Here is a 22,137-nt window from a genome sequence, read left to right on the forward strand (position 1 = left end):
CAACTTTTTCCTAATTGAAACCTTTTGTTTTCTATAATTAACATTGCTAACTTGCAACCTTTATCATAATTATCATGCTCCTACTAACATGATGATTATTAGCATAACACTTATGCTCCCACTAGCTTTGACATGTACTCAAAAATCAGCTGGACTTCTAGAAGTCAATACTGTATTAACTTTCTTACCAAAGTTCAGATTTCTGATACGAGATTGCTTTGATAAAACTCTATCAAAATCATACACATTTTTCTTAGATAGCACACATGTGTGTCTAAACAATTTCAGAACTATGAAAAGGGATGTCGTAATCATAGTCTCAATTGTTTGGACCTTTGCTATCTGCTTCAAATCTACTTGGTGGAAGTGTTTCCTCACCATCATTTTCATGGATCGGAGAGAAACCTTATAACTTATGGAAGACTTTAAATTATTAAAGAATGTAACTCTTCTTCTTTGTAACTTATGGAACTAATTAAGGTTACACATTTTAATGATTTAATGAAGTGACTCTTGAACCTCCATAAGTTGAGGACAAGTTATGGAGTCATAAAACCATTTAATTGGAATCAAACTTTTTCATGTAATTAGCCTGATCCTTAAACTAATACAAAACATGAATCTATTGACAATTATCTTTGAAATTGGATTAGAATGAACATTACCACATCAAAAAACAGGTTTATAGGTTCAAAACAGCTTAGGGTAATGTTCCTAGTCCATTTCTAGCCAAAAAATCGAAAATATGCTGTCTGGGACTCCTACTCGTCGAGCGTATGAACCTACTTGATGAGTTGGGTGGTTTTCTTAATGGACTCGACGATTTCATCAGTGGACTCGGCGAGTCCAGTGCCCAGGAAGCCCAAAAATCGATTTTTTTCAGCATTTGTCAGCACTTTGCATCAAGTATAATTGAAAACAAGCCTTGGCTCTGATACCACTGTTGGGTTTTGAGCATTCTAACACTCCTAAGTGTACATGCAACCATAAATACCTTGGTTCTATGTTTTCTCTATTATACATGCAAATATGAACTTTCCAAGGTATTCATCCTAATTAGCATAATAACATTGATTCATATGAATATCTCAAGTTAGAATTACATACCTCTTTGATGTAGAATGTCTTCATGAAGCTTGAGTGCCTAGTGCCCCAAGTGTGACACCTCAAATGGTTCGCACAACACCAAATACACTTGGAATAACTTGAGAGAATATACACACTTCATGAAAATCGGCTAGCCCTTTCACATATATTCTAGTGCCGATTTTGTCAACAATAAGATGCTTATATAGTTAGTGACAATTAGGGTAAACCCTAATCATCATGGCTTTCCATTTCATTTGATCCATGGGGGTTCAAATATACCACGGAGCATCCATGGAGCATCTTATGGGTTTTAGCCCAACTTGCGAATCCATGGAGCATTAGCCCACTATACAAGTATGGATGATTTACACAATCAACCCATATATTTAATTAGTCTTCTTTTGATCACTTAATTAATTCTAGATTAATTCTTGATCAATACTAATTAAATAATCTTATTAATATATTAGAACTTATAATATATTAACAAACCTTGAGTGTTATTTCTCTCATTTTAGTCTATCCAAATGCATGATGCCATGCAACCCAAATGGACCATGCCGGGTCGAGTTAAGTCTTACCAATTATAGTTATGTACTTAGATATTAATCCAACAACTTGGGCCTCTCCCACTGCATCTGGCCCCGCATGACATCAGACCAAAGTCCGACATAACTTAGGCCTAGCCCACTACATCGGGCCCTGCCCGGCATCGAACCACAGTCCAGTATACATAGCCTATCAAAAAGCATAACATAGTCACATAAAAGCTAAATATCCCTCGGGCTTGCTCGACATCTGACCGAAGTCTGGAAACATACCATCTACATCGGGCTAACCCCGACATATACTATCACACATAAACGGGCCGACCTTGGTGCCTTAGACCCGTTCCAATAGGAGAAGACTCACCTCACACTGCTGAAGTCCCACTGATAAAACCCCAGCTACTGGATGAAAGATTGTGCATGGTCCTTTCGGGTTGCCTTTTGGATTAGTGTCTAAGCCCGTAACTATATTTGGTAAGTACTTGACCCGGTTGTGCATGGTCCTTTTGGGTTGCCTTCACCATAGCAACTTGACAAGGTAATTTATGGAGAGAGAGAAGATATTATGGTTTATTAATATATTATAATAATAATATATTAAAATAGAAATCATATTATTTAATTAATATTAGTCATAAATTAATTAGGAATTAATTTGGTGACTAAAAGAGATTAATTGAATAAAGGGGACTTAAACTGTCAAATGTTTGATAGTTGTATTTTGGGGTGGGAAACCTAATGGATTAAAGGGTGAACGAAATTATGATGGGAGCCCATCATATGTTAATCCATGGCCTTATTCCAGAAGGTTCCATGGGCTGCTTAATGTTTAAGCTATCTATTAGGGTTTTGACTGAAACCCTATATGCTCACAGTATAAATAGGACCCTTGGGTTACAAAAATCGGCCACTGCTTCTCTAAGAAACCTAGAGCCGATTTTGTGTGCCTCTTCCCTCTCTACCCTCTTGCTAGTTGGTGTTTGTAAGTCGTTAGGAGTTATACTTGTGACTCTAAGCTCAAGGAAGAAGAAAGATCAAGAGTTATTCAAGATGTAATCATCTAGATCTCATTAGTTACATTGATTTTACAATATGTATGCTAGATCTAGGGTTTCAAATCTTGGATGAATTGCATGTACAATAGAGAAACCTAGATCCAAGTATTTAGGGTTTACATGTACACATAGGAATGTTCTTATGGCTCAAACCCATCACTTCCAATATAAAAATGCTTTTGAACTCACCAACTTAAATGTTGATACACTTTCAAACTCACTTGTATTCTTAGGGAACTAGTAGACAGGTACACTTACAGGTTTTGAGAAGACGGAGCATCATAGCGTCACGTCTTATATTTTTTGGTATACACTTTTGGTGTTATACAAACAATGTTACGAACACAATTTAAAACTCTATATTATTAATACCATGGTTGTTTCTTTAATTACTATTATTCAATTGTTGTGATACTGTACATGACGTCATCCGCCCCCGAACATTTCCACCGTTCCGGTTTGGTGGTGTGAAAAAGGCATTGATATGACAACTTTTAGAACAAGATATGGTGACCATGAGTTTTTGGTTACGTTGTTTGGACTGACCAATGCCCCAACAATATTTATGGATCTGATGAATAGGGTTTGCATACCTTCACTTGATATACTTCTGAGAAATTTACGATGATCAGAGAAAGGATGTTAGCAGCTTAGAATCTTCAAAAGAGATATGCAGATAAGAAGAGACAACCGATTAGTGAAAAGTTTACACTTCGTGGCATAAAGATAATGTCTCCATATCTTTAGTGAAAAAAACATCGTTGCCAACACCAAATCATGAGTGTGGCAGTCTTGTTCGTGGATTTTCAGTTGTTGGGATGCGTATGTTATTGGGCTAGATAACAACCTAACCCACCTCGAGATGCATCACTGTAAACTAAGAAGTCTTCAACTCCATTGAGTAAAGCAATAATTGGTGCTTCATACAATCATTTCTTCAATTTCTCAAAAGCTTCTTCATGTTTCTCGCTCCATGCGTAGGTAGCCTCTTTTTTGGGTCAAGGATGTCAATGGAGCAGCTATTGAAGAAAATCCTTGGGTAAACCTCCGGTAATATCCAAATAATCCCATAAAACTATGAAACTCAGTGGGACATTTTGTTCATTCCTAGTTCATCACCGCTTCAATCTTTGTTGGGTCTACCATTATGCTTTCTTGGTTAACCACATGACCCAAGAATTGTATCTCTATGTTCCAAAAATCACATTTAGAGAATTTTGCATACAACTTCTCCTTCTTTAGAACTTCCAACACTTCTTGGAAGTGCTTCCCATGCTCGTTCTAGCTCTTAGAGTAGATCAGAAGTCGATGAACACTATTACAGATCTATCGAGAAAAGGTTAACAAAACTGATTCATCAGATCCATGAATGTTGTTGGAGCATTGGTTATTCCAAATGACCTAACCAAAAACCCATAATGTCCATATTTCATTCTGAAAGTTGTCTTCTCAATGTCTTATTCTCTCACCTTCAACTGATGATATCCCGATCTGAGATCAATCTTTGAAAAATAGATCGTGCCTTTCATCATTCCTGGGCAGTAGGTATTTATTCTTCACTGTTGCTTTATTCAACTCTTTGTAGTCGAGGCCCATTCTCAGCTTCCATCCTTCTTCTTCACGACTAATATCGGATCTCCCCAGGGTGACGAACTAGGTCTAATGAAAGCTTTATCCAACAATTCCTGAAGTTTTATCAGAAGCTCTATCATCTTCTTCGATGCTAATCAGAATGATGCTTTTGCTATTGGTGTCATTCTTGGCAACAAGTCTATTTGAAATTCTACTTGTCTATTATGGGCAATCCAGGAAGATCTTTGGGAAGTACTTTCCGAAAGTCACACATTACTTGTATTCTCTACATCTCCTTTTTCTCCTTTTTCGCATCAATTACAAATGATAGATATGACGTACAGTCGTTGACCAAATACTTTTTGGCTTTTATCATGGAGATGGTTGCAAAATTCACTCGATGTTTGCCCCTGCACCATAAATGGTTTTCTTCCGTGTGGGTTTATTTTCACCATCTTTTTTCTACATAGTATCTCAACATCGTTCGTACTAAGGCAATCCATTCCTAATACTATGTCGAAACCATTTAACTATCCTGGCAGTAATTCCTCGGGGAACTTATTCTCATTCAATTCAATGATGATGTTCTTCATACAATCGCTAACAGGTACAAATTTGCCACTAGAAACCTCAACTATTAACGTATCATCTAGTCTATCTATAGGCAACACTAGTCTTCTAATAAATTTATGAGAAATAAAGGAGTAGTTCGCACCAAAATCAAACAAATATTTACAGGAAATTTATTTACTTGAAATGTACCTGAGGCAAGATCTGCTTCTTCCTTTGTTGCTTCGAGGGTCATTTGGAATGCTCTTTCCTTTGGCTTTGGTGGCACATTCAGTTTTGCAGCTTCCTTCTTCTTTGGGTTATCTTTTGAAATATGCTAACCACACCCACATTCATAACATTTCTTGTCATTGAATATTAAATATTAGGAATAGTGACCAGTACTTTCACATTTGTAGCAGGTCACTTCATCGTCGCTTCTCCCAAAGTGCTTCTTGCACTTCTCACAACATATGGCTTTGTTGTTACCTCCAAACATCTTGTCGTTGGGGTTGAAATTTGAAAACTTATTCCTCTTATTGGACCTTGAATGTGACATACCAAAAACCATGATACATTTTTTTTTCATTTTTATAAAAACACTTCCATAAAAGTTCATTAAATAACAATCATTGTTTTCAAATCTTGTCCAAGAAACCTAGAGTATCAAGTAAATCTCTCATAACGTAAAACCATAGAAGGATGTGTACGATCACGCCTTCGCCTTGTCCTGATCATCAGAAGTACCTAGAAACATTGAAATCAAAAACTATAAGTCAAGGCTTAGTAAGTTTTCCTAAAATACCCCACACACTATACATATACAATGCATGCACACTGGGCACCCAACATGAGACTGGATTTCCCCTGAGCCCACAACTTGAGACTAGATTGCCCCTCCTGGCCCATAGCGCATGACTAACTTGCTCCTGAGCCCACAACATAATACTAAATTTCCGGCCCCAACCCTCAGCCTGTTACTGGATTGCTCTCGGGTTTGTTGGCTTACAACACAAAGTAGTACCGCCTCAACCCACCCACAATATGTCGACATATACAAACAGATAAACAATAGCCTCGAATACGTGTAATCTTAAATATCTACCAATCTAGTAGACCACCATAGCATAGAAACATCCTATAGTCAAGGATACATAACACAATCTAGTGGACCGACATTGGTGCCTTCGACCCACTAGTATAGTGAGAAACTCACCTCGAAGTCTAGAAGATAACTGAACTGATCACATCACCAAATATCGGCTCTACGGGTCACCTAAAAAACAAAAAGGGATCGAGTCTCCATTAAAACCTAAAATCCTCAATTTTATCTAATGTCAAACTTGGTCAAAGTCAATGGTCTAAAAGTAAATAGCCGTTTGCCACGACGTGGACAAGCAACGTCGTGGGAATAATAAGACAAAATGGTCGCAAATATGCCAAACACCATGACATGGTGACTAATACCTCATGACGTGGGAACCTTCCAGACCAGCCAAATCCATTATGCTCTTAATCCTTTTCCCCACTCATTCAAACTTTCCAAAATGATTCCAAACTCCTAAAATATCGTAAAAACCACAACTTTATAGACATGCATGTCTTGAGCTAAAGCTACGTCAAAAAGTGTAAAAATAGGGCCAAGATCTCATGCAAGTGTTAAAAACTCTATCAAACATCAGACCCATCTCTCTAAACCATAGAAGGACTCTTGGGATCAATAAAGTTTTCAACTTTATGGAACCCCAACCTTCCAATTGGCCTAAACATGAAGAACAACACAAGAAAACCTAGATATAAGCACATAGAGTCATAAAGCTTGGAACTTAAGGACTTACAAAAGTCGAGAAAACATGCACAAGGAGGATGACAAGGCTTGCAAGCTGAGATGATGCACTAAGACTCCTTCTCTTATTCTTATTAGCTAGAAATCACCCAAAAAAAACTCAAAGACTTCAAAAATGGAGCTAGGGTTTTAGTGAGGGAGGAAGGGAGGTGATGGAGGTTGAGGGTGTTCAAACCCTAGCCGTCACATCTCTTAAATAGCGGCGTAAACCCCAGATTTAGGGTTGTCATTAAACAGCTGCCACATCATCACAACAATGTGTAACGCCCTATATTTTTTGTTTTATATTTTAAAATCGTTAATTATAGGAGAAATTGATTTATAATGTTAAGGGTTATTATTTTCGGGTTGAAAGTAATAATATGATTTTAAGGATTCATATTAGTTTGTACAAGGTATATATGGGGGATTAGAAAGAGATAACATTAATAGAAAATGTTAAGTTTGCTAAGGAGTTAAGGAGGAGGACCTAGGTGTAAATGTTTTGAAGCATCGGGATCAAATTAAGCCAAGGAGGATCATAAACTAATATAAAACTTAAAACCCTAGCTACTCACTAAGAGAGACTTCGATCATGCAAGAGGAAACGAATCCAAGTTGATGAATTTCCGAAATTCCCGTTTTTGAAGACCTTGAAGCAGTGTTTGGACGATCCCCAGAGAATTAACCGTTGGATTATCGTGAAATTTGGAGCGACTCCTACCAAGGCATATATCCAAGTTGTGACCGTAGGGATTTGAGTTTCAATAACGGGAGCTCGAGTTACAGATCGTTGATCATGGAAGAGGTTTTAGGGTTGTTGTCGAAATCGTTTTCAGTGGAAGGCTTGTATGGAGCTTTCAATCTAAAAAACATAGAAAAATCGTATGAAGGTGTGCAAGTAATACTTTTAAAGATAAGGACATGATCTCTCTTCATCTGATATAGTTTTGACAAACACGAAGATTAAGGTGGGCAAAACAGGAAGTGTGTAGGGCAAGCAGGTGTGAGTGAGTTTCAGGTTGCTTTGGAGATTGCTTTGTTTTTGGAGGTGAGTTCTTCACTACACCATGTTGTGTTATATTCTCTTTACATTAGCTCGTGTGTGATATGTGTTGTTTATGCGGGTATTACTAGGTGGGGTAGAGTCTAGTGGTTTTCCCTCACGTATTGAGGATTATGCATGGTACCACTCGGCGCATCCGAGTGGGGATCGGGTGTAGCCAATATGTCCCAAAGGCTCAATGAACTGAGAAAGGGGGATTGGGCATGGACAATGTGTCCCAATGGGTTCGGGTATTGGGGATCGGGCTTAGCCAATGTGTCCCAAGGGCTCGATGTACTGAGCAAAGGGGATCGGGCATAGCCAATGTGTCCCAGTAGGAGTATGTCTGTTAGTGATTCATTCTTTGACATGCACGTGTGGTTATGTGTTTGATACCGTTTGTATCCGTGTATAGGGGTAAGGATTATATGATATGATATTGTGTATGTGTGGAATTCACTAAGCTTTGTGCTTACCCTTTTTCCCTTAAAAAAAAAATACTATTTTAGGTACACAAGATGGTTGTGCATGATTATACACACTGGCTTGAGGCGGGTTTTTGGAATTAATATTGAATTTGTTGTGTTTCCATAAATTTTAGAATTATAACTTATAATGTTTGGAAACATAATTGATCTTGGGGTTTGGTATTTCACTTGTTTTGAATAAAATATATCAAATGGATGATTTATATAAAAAAAGTTCAATTTTATTGGAAATTTTGGGATGTTACACAATGTTGTCACACCGTAGCATCCAATAAAGATGTGCACATCCCCAGATCATGGCCACATCTTGGGAACTCATTACCCATGTTGGCGCCCCAAAAAGTTCTAAACTTAAACATTAACTACTTAAATGAACATACTAAAAACTTAGCGTTACAGTTCTCCCCCACTTGAACCAGATTTTTTCCTCGAAATCCTTGGCTAAAAACCAATATTGGTAATGATCGTGCATTTATACCTCATGCTCCCAAGTGCACTCGGAACTCTTCCGATGCTGCCACTACACCTTAACCAATGGTACCACCTTGTTGCGCAAGGCCTTCATCTTCCTATCCAGAATCGTCACCGGCCTCTCTACATAATTCAGACGCTCATCGACCTAAATGCCATCTAATGGAACCACCACCGAATCATTAACCACACACTTCCGAAGCTGAGAAACATGGAAGGTTCTATGAATCTAACTAAGCACCTTAGGAAGATTCAATCGTAGGCCACCTTGCCTACCTTGGCCATTACTCAAAGGATCTGATAAATCGGTAGCCAGACTTTCCCCTTTTCCTGAAGCGTATAACACCCTTCCAGGGTGATACCTTCAGTAGTACCATATCCCCAACCTGAAACTCTAACTCCAACCATCGTCTATCAGCATAACTCTTCTACCGACTCTATGTTGTCTATAACCTCCGTCTGATCTATTGAATAAGCTCCATCGTATAGAGGACTACCTTGGTCCTCCCCATGACCCTTTTGCCAACCTCTCCCCAACAAACTGGAGTACGACACTTCCTCCCATATAAAATCTCATACGACGGTGCACTAATGTTATAATGATAGTTGTTGTTGTACGAAAACCCAGCTATGGGAAGGTAGGAATCCTAGCTCCCACATAGGTCTATGAAACAAGCCCTTAACATATACTCGAGTTTCTGAATAGTCTGCTCACTCGGACCATCAGTCTGAGGGTGATAAGCAGTGTTGAAGTGCAGTCTTGTACCCAACTCCTCATGAAATATCTGCTAAAACTAAGAAGTAAACCATACATTACGATCAGACACTATAGAAACATGTGCACCATTGTGAACAATGATCTTGTGCACATAAATGTTGGCCAATTTCTCGGCCGAAGAACTCTCTTGATTGGAAAGAAAATGGGTGCTCTTGGTGAGGTGGTCAACAATAACCCAAACGACATAAAATCCCTTGGCCACCCTCGGCAACTTGGTGATGAAATCCATGATGATCTACACCCATTTCCACATGGGTACCTCCAAATGCTGTAGCTTTCCAAGCGACCTCTGGTACTTTGTCTTGACCATCCGATTGGTGACGCATCTCCTTACATACCATGCTATCTTTCGCTTCATGCACGACCACCAATAGCTAAGTCTCAGGTCTCAATACATCTTCGTGGTTCCAGGGTGAATCGAGAACCTCACCAAAAACTAGGACCCAAACCCAACCACATTGGGTCATATGCCCATGAATATCGATGGAAAATCTACTAATTCGACCCTTGATCTTCTCTTTCTTCTAATTCTCCATCCTGATTCCCCGGGCCTAAGACTCCCTAATCAAATCAAGAAGTGGTGATTGGATGGTCATCCTCAAATAGAGCTCTGGCATGGGAGTACTAGCCGCCTTACGAATCGAAGTGTCGACGACCACATTAGCCTTCCCCGTATGAGAAAGAATCTCACAGTCATAATCCTTGACTACATTGAGCCATATGTGTTGCCTTATGTTTAGATTTTGTTGATCCATAAGATATCTCCATCTCTTGTGATCTGTGTAGATGGTACAACGAACCCCATAGATATAATGTCGACAAATATTGAGGGAAAATACCACAACCCCCAACTCCAAGTCATGCGTCGGATACCTAACCTCATGAGGCTTCAATTTCCTAGATGCATACACAATGAAACTACATCACTGCATGAGTACTGCCCACAAACATGTGATCGACGTCTCACAAAATACCACAAAGTCCTCAACAACCTTAGGAAGATTCAATATTTGGGCCTCGCATAACTTTCGCCTCAGAGTCTCAAATGCGGCCTGTTGCTCAGGCCCCCAATGGAAGTCCACACTCTTCTTCGTTAAAAGAGTAAGAGGAACGAAAATCTTGGAAAAAATACTAAATAAACCTCCTTTAGTAACCTGTTAATCCTATAAAACTCCTAATCTCATATGGGAACATTGGGACCTCTGTTGTGCATTTTATATACTATTAGCTTCAAGTTTATAAAACTAACCTACTTTACTAACTAATTTCACTTAGGCAGTATACCTAGTTCTTGCCTCATAACCATTGCCCTTCTCATCTGGAGTATTATCAAAGCTTTCATAAGCCTTGTCTGATTGAAAACAGCTACTTGATTTGTCGACCTTTTTATCCTTCTTCTTCTGGAACTTGGATTCTGGATCATCAAGTGGGGGCACTGTGACATCCCCAAAATCACGGCCACAAAAGACCGATTTTCATTTATGCTTTTAAAATAATTTCAGAGTAAATCCTTTTGATTTGAAAGAGTTGCGGAATTTGTTCCCAAAACAAAACATGATAAAACAATATTTATCAAAGCATTTCATCAAGAGATGCATTGTCATTATAATCAAAACTCGGGATGTCATGTTCCGATACAGACCATAAAGCATAAACGATAAACATTACAAGTCATTCAACAAATATATACATATACAGACTTGTAAACAAAACAACAAGATGATCCATCCATCTTACGCCCTTGCGCCACTTCCTGTAATACAAATAAAACTGAGTGGGTCAGGCTTGGGAGCCTGGTGAGCATATAGGGTTTTCAACCCACAATAAATGAATTATATTTAATTTCACCAACCAACACTATCCCGATTACCCGTTCCTGTTATCCTCACTTTACGTCCCTAAAACAACATCTATCTCAAGGGACCTAATCTAGGATTTTCATCGGGACGGACATTACTGCTAAGGGGTTTCCTCTACAATAAATATCCTAAAGGCAACCATGAGGGGGATAGAGTACACCGGTGAACACATCGTTCACAACACCTACAGGTTATGAACCTGCTAGCGTTCCACATGACTGTGTAGAAAGAGTCCGTGGTCGTTATCCATACTCCGCTGAATAACTAGATCAACAACAACAACAACATCGAGGCCCCTCATCTGTTTATTACACACCAACTATCTACCCATGTTCTACCCAACATATTAGTAGATAAAAATATATATTTTCATACATAGTTTAAAACCTGTATAGCATTCTCATTCAATATATATTCCACACAACAGATGAGGCATACCCACATAACACATATTTCATAGAAACAAATCAGATCTATGAGATAGGATAAAGTGAATATACATTCACTGATATAACAACAAAATATACACATAACAAGTATATCGTATAAAATACTTCATAGTTATGCTTTAGAAGAAAGTAACTACACACTCACACATACAAACAACAATTTACTTAATACACTCAAACCATACTTGTATTATTATCGTGTTTATGAAAAGTAGTATACACTCACTTGATCAGAAGATGATCGGACAGCACTACGACTTGCAGAAGTAGTAATCCTCAGCAGATCTGGAAGATCTCCACAAAAATCGAACTTCTCGCGGGCAGAGCTTCGACTCGGGAACCGCACTTCTCGGGATCTTCGGGATCTCGGGACTTGCCTCGGGGTTCGAGAATAATACCGGGGCTTCGGGGTATTTCTGGTACGTAAAACGATGCAAAACAGGAGAGAGAAGAGAGAAAATTGGCAATTGGGTCGGCTGCCCTCGCATCCTATTTATAGGAGGCTGGAGCCTCGGAGTACGCGGGGCGTACGCCTGTACGCGGGGCGTACAGGCCTACGAAATCGTCATTGCATGCGTCATCCGAAGTGTCGACACTCTTCGGAGTACGCGGGGCGTACTTCGGATCGGACTGCTGACTCCCCTTCGGATAATGCCGGATTTAAAGATTTAATTTAAATACAAAATAATTAATAAACTTCGGAAATTCATATCTTATTCATACGAACTCCGTTTTCGACGTTCTTTATATCCACGCGTAGGTGAGACTACGCTCTACGACTTTCGTTTAGACTCCGTCGGCTAATTTTGACTTTATTTTTATTATTTATTTTTAATAGGCCGCGACAGAAAAACTTCGTTATAAATTCATAACTTCTTCGTTTGACGTCTGTTCTCGCCTAACTTTTTATCGCTTCGATACCAACAACGAGACCTTCGATCCTCGTTTAGATTGCTTCGGCTAAAAATCGCTCGATCTCAAATAGAGTATTTCAGGTTGCATACCGCTAAGTCAAAACTTCGATAAATCATAACTTCCTCATACGAAGTCAGATTTGGGCGTTCTATATATATTCAGAAACCTCGTTTCAACTACTACAACATTATTCAAAGATATCAAGTTTATCTTACACTTGAATTTTGACGCTTATTTTTATTCTTAATTAATCAAACCACATAATTAAGCAATTAAGCACAAAACACATAATACTCAAATAATACACTTCTATTATTTCAAAACGGGTTACAAAGGTTAACCTAGACTATTACATTGCTAAAAATGGTAAGCCCGGAAACACAGGCGTTACAATTCTCTCCACCTTAGAATGATTCCGTCCCCGGAATCACACATCCACAAACAAATGTGGATAGCGACCCATCATGTCACTCTCCGTCTCCCAGGTGAGATTCGGCCCATTCGTGTGTTTCCATCGGACAAGCACTAATGCAACCATCTTGCGTCGCAATTTCTTAGTCTTTCGGTCAACAATTGCCTCTGGTTCTTCAATCAACCTTTTGTTCTCATCGATTCTCAACTCCGAAAGTGGAATCATATCGGGAACTTCTCCCGTGAACTTCCTCAAATAACACACATGAAAAGTGTTATGAATTCCATTAAGTTCTTCTGGTAGTTCGAGCTTGTAAGCTTGGTTCCCAATCCTCTGAAGAACTTTAAAAGGTCCAATAAACCTTGGACTCAACTTTGCCCTTTTACCAAATCTTATAAGTCCCTTCCACGGCGAGACTTTAAGCAAAACCGAATCTCCAACCTCAAAAGTTATCGGTCTTCGCTTTTTGTCAGCATAGCTCTTTTGACGATCTTGAGCTGCTAACATTCTTTCCCTAATTATTTTCAACTTTTCAGCAGTTTGATGAACAATCTCCGGTCCCATAAACTGCTTTTCCCTAGCCTCAAGCCAACAAGACGGCGTACGACACTTTTGTCCATACAAAGCTTGGTAAGGTGTCATCTTAATGCTCGAGTGGAAACTATTATTATAGGAAAATTCTACCAAAGTTAAATGTTCATCCCAATTACCTAGGAATTCAAGAGTACATGCTCTCAACATATCTTCAAGCGTTTGTATCGTTCGTTCGCTCTGACCATCAGTCTGTGGATGGTAAGCTGTACTTAAACACAACTTGGTACCCAATTCCTCTTGTAGACTTTTCCAAAACCTCGAGGTGAAACGGCTATCACGATCCGACACAATCGTTAACGGAACACCGTGAAGCCTCACAATTTCTTTTACATAAGAATTAGCAAGCTTTTCCATAGACCATTTCTCCTTGGCTGCTATGAAATGCGCACTCTTAGTGAATCGATCAACGACCACCCAAATAATGTCGTGAACATTCTTTGTTCTGGGCAGTTTAGTGACAAAATCCATAGCAATGTCTTCCCACTTACCCATAGGCACAGACAGAGTTCTAAACTCCCGTATGGTTTCTGATGTTGTGTCTTGACTCTTGCGCAAGTCACACACTCAGCCACATACTTTGCAACATCAAGCTTCATCGTCGGCCACCAGTAGTAGGGTTTTAGGTCCCTATACATTTTAGTGCTACCAGGATGAATCGAGTACATGGTTTTGTGAGCTTCTTCCATCAGAAGATCTCTGACTCCTCCTGTCTTAGGTATCCAAATCTGATCTTGGAACACCTTCAGTCCATGACTGTTTACACCGAACACCAACGTTTTGCCCAAACGTTCTTCCTTTCCGTCGTTCTTCTCAGAAGCTTCGCTCTGAGCTTTCTTTATACTTTCTAAAATAGTCGATACAACTTCAATTCTCAACGCTCTTGGCCTTTTCCTTTCAAGATTGACTTTCCGACTGAGAGCATCAGCAACAACATTAGCCTTACCGGGGTGGTAAAGTATCTCACAGTCGTAGTCTTTAAGTAATTCTAGCCAGCGTCGTTGCCTCATATTCAATTCCTTCTGATTAAAGAGATATTGGAGACTCTTATGATCAGTGAAAAGTTTGCACTTCGTGCCATAGAGGTAATGCCTCTATATTTTCAGAGCGAAAACTACCGCTGCCAACTCCAAATCATGAGTCGGGTAGTTCTTTTCATGCTCCTTCAGCTGTCGAGACGCATATGCTATCACCTTTTCTCTTTGGGTCAAAACACAACCCAATCCAACCCTAGACGCATCGCTATAAACAGCGAAGTCTTCGACTCCATCGGGTAGAGAAAGTATTGGTGCCTTGCATAGCTTCTTCTTTAGCTTCTTGAATGCTTCTTTATGCTTCTCACTCCAAGCATAAGTAGCTCCTTTGTGGGTCAAAGCTGTTAATGGCGTAGCAATCGAAGAAAAACCTTGGATAAACCTTCGGTAATATCCGGCTAATCCCAAAAAGCTTCGAATCTCCATGGGACTTTTCGGTTGTTCCCACTTCATCACAGCTTCGATCTTCGCTGGATCAACCATTATCTCTTCTTGGTTGACCACGTGACCCAAGAATTGGACTTCATGAATCCAAAAATCACATTTGGAGAACTTCGCATACAGCTTCTCCTTCTTCAAGACTTCTAACACTTCTTGCAAGTGTCTGCCATGCTCCTCTTGGCTTTTTGAGTAAATCTGAATGTCATCTACGAACACGATCACAGATTTATCTAGGAACGGATTACAAACCCTGTTCATTAAATCCATGAATGCTGCTGGAGCATTGGTCAGTCCAAACGACATAACCAAGAACTCATAGTGTCCATATCGTGTCCTGAATGCAGTCTTCTCTATATCCTGCTCTCTTACTTTCAACTGGTGATATCCTGACCTAAGATCGATCTTCGAGAAATAGTTCGAACCTTGCAATTGATCAAATAGGTCATCAATCCTCGGCAACGGATATCTATTCTTTATTGTTGCCTTGTTCAACTCTCTGTAATCAATGCACATTCTCATACTTCCATCTTTCTTCTTCAGAAATAACACTGGAGCTCCCCAGGGTGATGAACTAGGTCTAATGAAACCTTTGTCCAATAACTCCTGAAGTTACATCAGTAGCTCCTTCATCTCCGTTGGTGCTAATCGATAAGGTGCTTTTGCTATCGGGGTTGTCCCTGGCAACAAGTCAATACGGAATTCCACTTGCCGATCAGGCGGCAATCCAGGAAGATCTTCGGGAAAGACTTCCGGATAATCACACACAACTGGAATATTCTGCATCACCTTCTTTTCCTTCTTAGCATCGATCACGAATGCTAAATATGATGTACACCCCTTGGTCAAACATTTTCTGGCTTTCATTAGAGAAATGATTCCAGAATTTACTCTGCGTTTATCTCCATACACCATAAACGAATCTTTTCCAGGCGGGTTTACTTTCACTATCTTCTTCTTGCACAAAATCTCAGCATCGTTGGCGCTAAGCCAATCCATTCCCAATACGATGTCGAAACCATTAAGTTCGATAGGCAATAATTCCTCGTGGAACTTATTCCCATTCAGATCAATTAAGATGTTTTTCATTCGATGGCTAACAGGTACAAACTTGCCACTAGCAACTTCGACTAATAAGGCATTATCTAGTGTATCAACAGGCAAAGCTAGTTTTCTACCAAATTCATGTGATATAAAGGAGTAGTTGGCTCCAGAATCAAATAAAATTTGGGCAGGCAAATTGTTAACGAGAAAGGTACCTGAAGCGACATCAACTTCATCTTTAGCAGCTTCCAGTGTCATCTGGAATGCTCTCGCCTTTGGCTTTGGCGGAATGTTGGGTCTAGCTGCCTCCTTCTTCTTCGGGCAGTCCTCGACATGTGTCCCTCCTCACCACAACCATAGCAAACTTTCTTAGTGAGGGTACATTCATTGGCATAGTGCCCTGGCTTTCCACATTTGTAGCATGTGTTCGCCACCTCACATTTTCCATGATGCTTCTTCTTACATTTGTCGCACCATTTCGCTTCGCCTCCACTTCCCCTCGAACCAGACTTCGAGAACTTGTTTTTCTTGTTGGACCCTGAAGTTCCATCGAACTTCCTCTTTTCGCCTACATCTATCCTTTCCAGACCCTTTCCCTTCTGCTGGGCCTCCACATTCTTAGCTGCACGAACAACCATTTTCAGAGTAGTTGCCATCTTGACTGTCAGACCAAAGTCGGCAGGCAGTCCATTAGCAAACCTCTCAATCTTGGAGAGTTCCGTTGGCACTAGGTACGGAAATAACTTCATTTTCTCAGTGAATGCAGTAGCATAATCATCTATGCTCATTTTCCCCTTCTTCAAGTTTTGGAACTCGTTGTTCAGATCAATCAGATCTATCTTCTAACAATACTGCACCCTTAGTTGTTCCAAGAACTCCTCCCATGACATTTTCAGGGCTTCTCCTCGTGGCAAAGTATCTGCCAACAACTTCCACCAACTCAAGACTCCAGTCTTCAGTTGTCTAACCGCAAAGACGGTCTTCTGTTTGTTGCTACAGTCGCAACTTTCAAATACCATCTCCATTTCGGAGATCCAATCCATTATCTTAACAGGCTTTGGGCTTCCAGAAAGACTTGGCGGCTTGGCGCCCAAGAAGTTCTTATACATTCGCCCATCCTTGTTGTTTCTCCTTTCCGGATCGTTCCTTCGTTCCCCTTGAGTCCCAACTTTACTCATCATGCGACTATTGTTCCCTTCCTCCGATTGCTCGGGAATCAATTCGGGTTCCTCAACAGGTATGATAGGTTCATCCCTATTATCCAACATCCGTCGCATCTCATCCCTTTGTTCGGCTAACATAGCCCGAATCATGGCTTGCACCCCAGCCATTGTTATTGGTTCTGGTGTTGCTGCTACAACAGGTATTTGCTCAATCACTGACGGTTGATTCCTGTTTTCATCCGCGTTTCCAACGCCACTCCTTGTTCTCACCATTTTTGATCTACACACCGAATAAGGTGAAATTAGATCCTCATTCACGATAGATACTCAAATCATCCTTATTACTCCGAAACGTTTACATGCTAGTTCTAATAACGTAGGCATACGCTTAGAATCCTACACACATAAGGTTTCCAGATCCGGTCGGCAACAGACCGTAGATCCGAACAAATAATATCATATATGGCAACATATAACATTTAGCACATAAAAGCATTTTAGGCAACTTTCCTAAAATAAACTAGTGCTCGTGTCTAAAATCCAACAGACACACATCTCAAAATTCCACTTAGAATTCTAAGTTTAATTCTAGAAATCCTACAAATTCCTAGTTCGCTTAAACTAATGCTCTGATACCAACTGGGACATCCCCAAAATCATGGCCAGAAAAGACTGATTTTCATTTATGCTTTTAAAATAATTTCAGAGTAAATCCTTTTGATTTGAAAGAGTTGCGGAATTTGTTCCCAAAACAAAACATGATAAAACAATATTTATCAAAGCATTTCATCAAGAGATGCATTGTCATTATAATCAAAACTCGGGATATCATGTTCCAATACAGACCATAAAGCATAAACGATAAACATTACAAGTCATTCAACAAATATATACATATACAGACTTGTAAACAAAACAACAAGATGATCCATCCATCTTACGCCCTTGCGCCACTTCCTGTAATACAAATAAAACTGAGTGGGTCAGGCTTGGGAGCCTGGTGAGCATATAGGGTTTTCAACCCACAATAAATGAATTATATTTAATTTCACCAACCAACACTATCCCGATTACCCGTTCCCGTTATCCTCACTTTACGTCCCTAAAACAACATCTATCTCAAGGGACCTAATCTAGGATTTTCATCGGGACGGACATTACTGCTAAGGGGTTTCCTCTACAATAAATATCCTAAAGGCAACCATGAGGGGGATAGAGTACACCGGTGAACACATCGTTCACAACACCTACAGGTTATAAACCTGCTAGCGTTCCACATGACTGTGTAGAAAGAGTCCGTGGTCGTTATCCATACTCCGCTGAATAACTAGATCAACAACAACAACAACATCGAGGACCCTCATCTGTTTATTACACACCAACTATCTACCCATGTTCTACCCAACATATTAGTAGATAAAAATATATATTTTCATACATAGTTTAAAACCTGTATAGCATTCTCATTCAATATATATTCCACACAATAGATGAGGCATACCCACATAACACATATTTCATAGAAACAAATCAGATCTATGAGATAGGATAAAGTGAATATACATTCACTCATATAACAACAAAATATACACATAACAAGTATATCGTATAAAATACTTCATAGTTATGCTTTAGAAGAAAGTAACTACACACTCACACATACAAACAACAATTTACTTAATACACTCAAACCATACTTGTATTATTATCGTGTTTATGAAAAGTAGTATACACTCACTTGATCAGAAGATGATCGGACAGCACTACGACTTGCAGAAGTAGTAATCCTCAGCAGATCTGGAAGATCTCCACAAAAATCAAACTTCTCGCGGGCAGAGCTTCGACTCGGGAACCGCACTTCTCGGGATCTTCGGGATCTCGGGACTTGCCTCGGGGTTCGAGAATAATACCGGGGCTTCGGGGTATTTCTGGTACGTAAAACGATGCAAAACAGGAGAGAGAAGAGAGAAAATTGGCAATTGGGTCGGCTGCCCTCGCATCCTATTTATAGGAGGCTGGAGCCTCGGAGTACGCGGGGCGTACAGGCCTCCGAAATCGTCATTGCATGCGTCATCCGAAGTGTCGACACTCTTCGGAGTACGCGGGGCGTACTTCGGATCGGACTGCTGACTCCCCTTCGGTTAATGCCGGATTTAAAGATTTAATTTAAATACAAAATAATTAATAAACTTCGGAAATTCATATCTTCTTCATACGAACTCCGTTTTCGACGTTCTTTATATCCACGCGTAGGTGAGACTACGCTCTACGACTTTCGTTTAGACTCCGTCGGCTAATTTTGATTTTATTTTTATTATTTATTTTTAATAGGCCGCGACAGAAAAACTTCGTTACAAATTCATAACTTCTTCGTTTGACGTCTGTTCTCGCCTAACTTTTTATCGCTTCGATACCAACAACGAGACCTTCGATCCTCGTTTAGATTGCTTCGGCTAAAAATCGCTCGATCTCAAATCGAGTATTTCAGGCTGCATACCGCTAAGTCGAAATTTCGATAAACCATAACTTCCTCATACGAAGTCAGATTTGGGCGTTCTATATATATTCGGAAACCTCGTTTCAACTACTACAACATTATTCAAAGATATCAAGTTTATCTTACACTTGAATTTTGACGCTTATTTTTATTCTTAATTAATCAAACCACATAATTAAGCAATTAAGCACGAAACACATAATACTCAAATAATACACTTCTATTATTTCAAAACGGGTTACAAAGGTTAACCTAGACTATTACATTGCTAAAAATGGTAAGCCCGGAAACACAGGCGTTACAGGCACAATCTTAGAGTTTGATCTCGTGATCATATATCACTGAAACAAAACAAAACAAAAACATAAAAACGAACTAAAACAAAATAAACAAAAAATAATAAACGAATGGTGCCCACGTCGTGGCAAATAATTCACCATGTCGTGGGAGCTAATTTCTCAGAAAAATAAAAAATGCTAAAAAATGACTTTTTTCGGTTTTTACTATACAAAAAGGATTGATTAACTAAAAGTAATCAAATTAAAACCTAAATAAGTCATTTCCCGGCAACAGTGTCAAAACCTTGATGTGTAATTTATAAGCTACCAATTTTAAATTTATACACCTAACCTACTTAACTAAGTAATTGCACTTTGTCAGTTTACTAGTCAAATTATAGAATAGTTTAGGTAAGTCAAGTGTCGATCACATGGAATAAAATTTTAATTTATACATAAATACTAATAATTAAATTAAGAAACAACTTTAAATACGGGTTTTTAGTGATTTTCCAAGTACAACTTAAATCAAATAATCATCAATTAAACGAATATGAAAACTAAGCATGCAAGAAAAATATTTTCAAGCTTAATGAGTAGTTCCGTTTAGTTCCGAATTCCCCTTCTCTTATGGTTGATTTCTGGTGGATAAATTATATTGATTACCAATTCATTAAATTACTAGTTATCATGATCTAATACATAGATTTGCCAATCTATGAATTACCATAAAACGATCAAGCACAAGTTAGACACAGAATTGATTTAAGCACGAATTGGACTATGAATGATAAATCTATGAATTACCTATGCTAGATCAATACAAGAAACTCAAGCAAAAATTGTTGATCAATTATTCTCTGTAACATAATCAAAGTAGCTAACTTTTATTTACCTAATTCTAGGATTTGTTCAATCACCATATGTCACACCCCAAAACCAAGAACGGCGGAAACGTTCTGGGGAGGAGGACGTCATGTACAGTATCACAACACAGTAAATGTAAATAAGCAAACAACATCATCCATTGCATTAAATATATAATTTTAATACAAGTGTTTTGTACAGTTATAGACACCAAAAATAATGTAACACAAAATAATATGAGATGAGTCTTGAATGCACTCCATCTTCTCAAAAGCTGGCCTCGGTACCTATCTACTGATGACCTGAGAATACAAGTTATTTTGAAAGAGTTTATCAGCATTAAGCTGGTGAGTTCATAAGTATTTTAGTGTCAATGTTTCTTGTCAAAAACGTTTGAACCTGTCTCAATGTATAAGATTGTAAAAATGTAGGTAAATGTTTGAAAGTGTTTGTAAAAGTTTGAATCTCTCAGAAAATCCTATATTTTCTATAAAAGTAACCTTCTACCAAGGCTAAACTGTTTTGTAAACTCGTCTGTTGTAAAAGTGTGTAATTAACCAAGTATAACTATCATTTGTTAAAAATATAGATTGTACATTAAGGTTTAAGTCATGTTATCACTAAAATATGTAATGGGTAAATCATTGTAGTACTGTAGCTTTGTATAATAAGACTACTGCTGCACTAAATACTACTACCTTAAACCGGATTTATATTAAGGTATATTGTGATTAATTGCACCATGCTATCGACTAGTAACAACGACATAATGAATGGTCGTAATAAAGAAATGACGTTTGGCACCCGCAGACCTGCAGGTCCGGCTGTAGCTAGCAGCAAGGTGTAGGATAGTCAATCCAGTATAGATCTATACGCAAACTCACGCTCTCCCTCCAAGAGAATTCTGGCTACAATTCGGGCCATGACATTTAAGGCATGCTCCGATATAGTGGATCACAATTGTTACGTATTCATGTATATGTAATGTTTCTCGTTCTAGTATACCTGTATATGTACTTGTTTCTCGTATATCTGTATATGTACTTGTTTCTAGTATATCTGTATATGTACTTGTTTCTAGTATATCTGTATATGTACTTGTTTCTAGTATATCTGTATATGTACTTGTTTCTAGTATATTTGTATATGTACTTGTTTCTAGTATATCTG

The sequence above is a fragment of the Lactuca serriola genome, chromosome 8 (assembly GCF_051521515.1).
Source record: "Lactuca serriola cultivar US96UC23 chromosome 8, Lser_US96UC23_V15, whole genome shotgun sequence".
Lineage (NCBI taxonomy): Eukaryota > Viridiplantae > Streptophyta > Magnoliopsida > Asterales > Asteraceae > Lactuca > Lactuca serriola.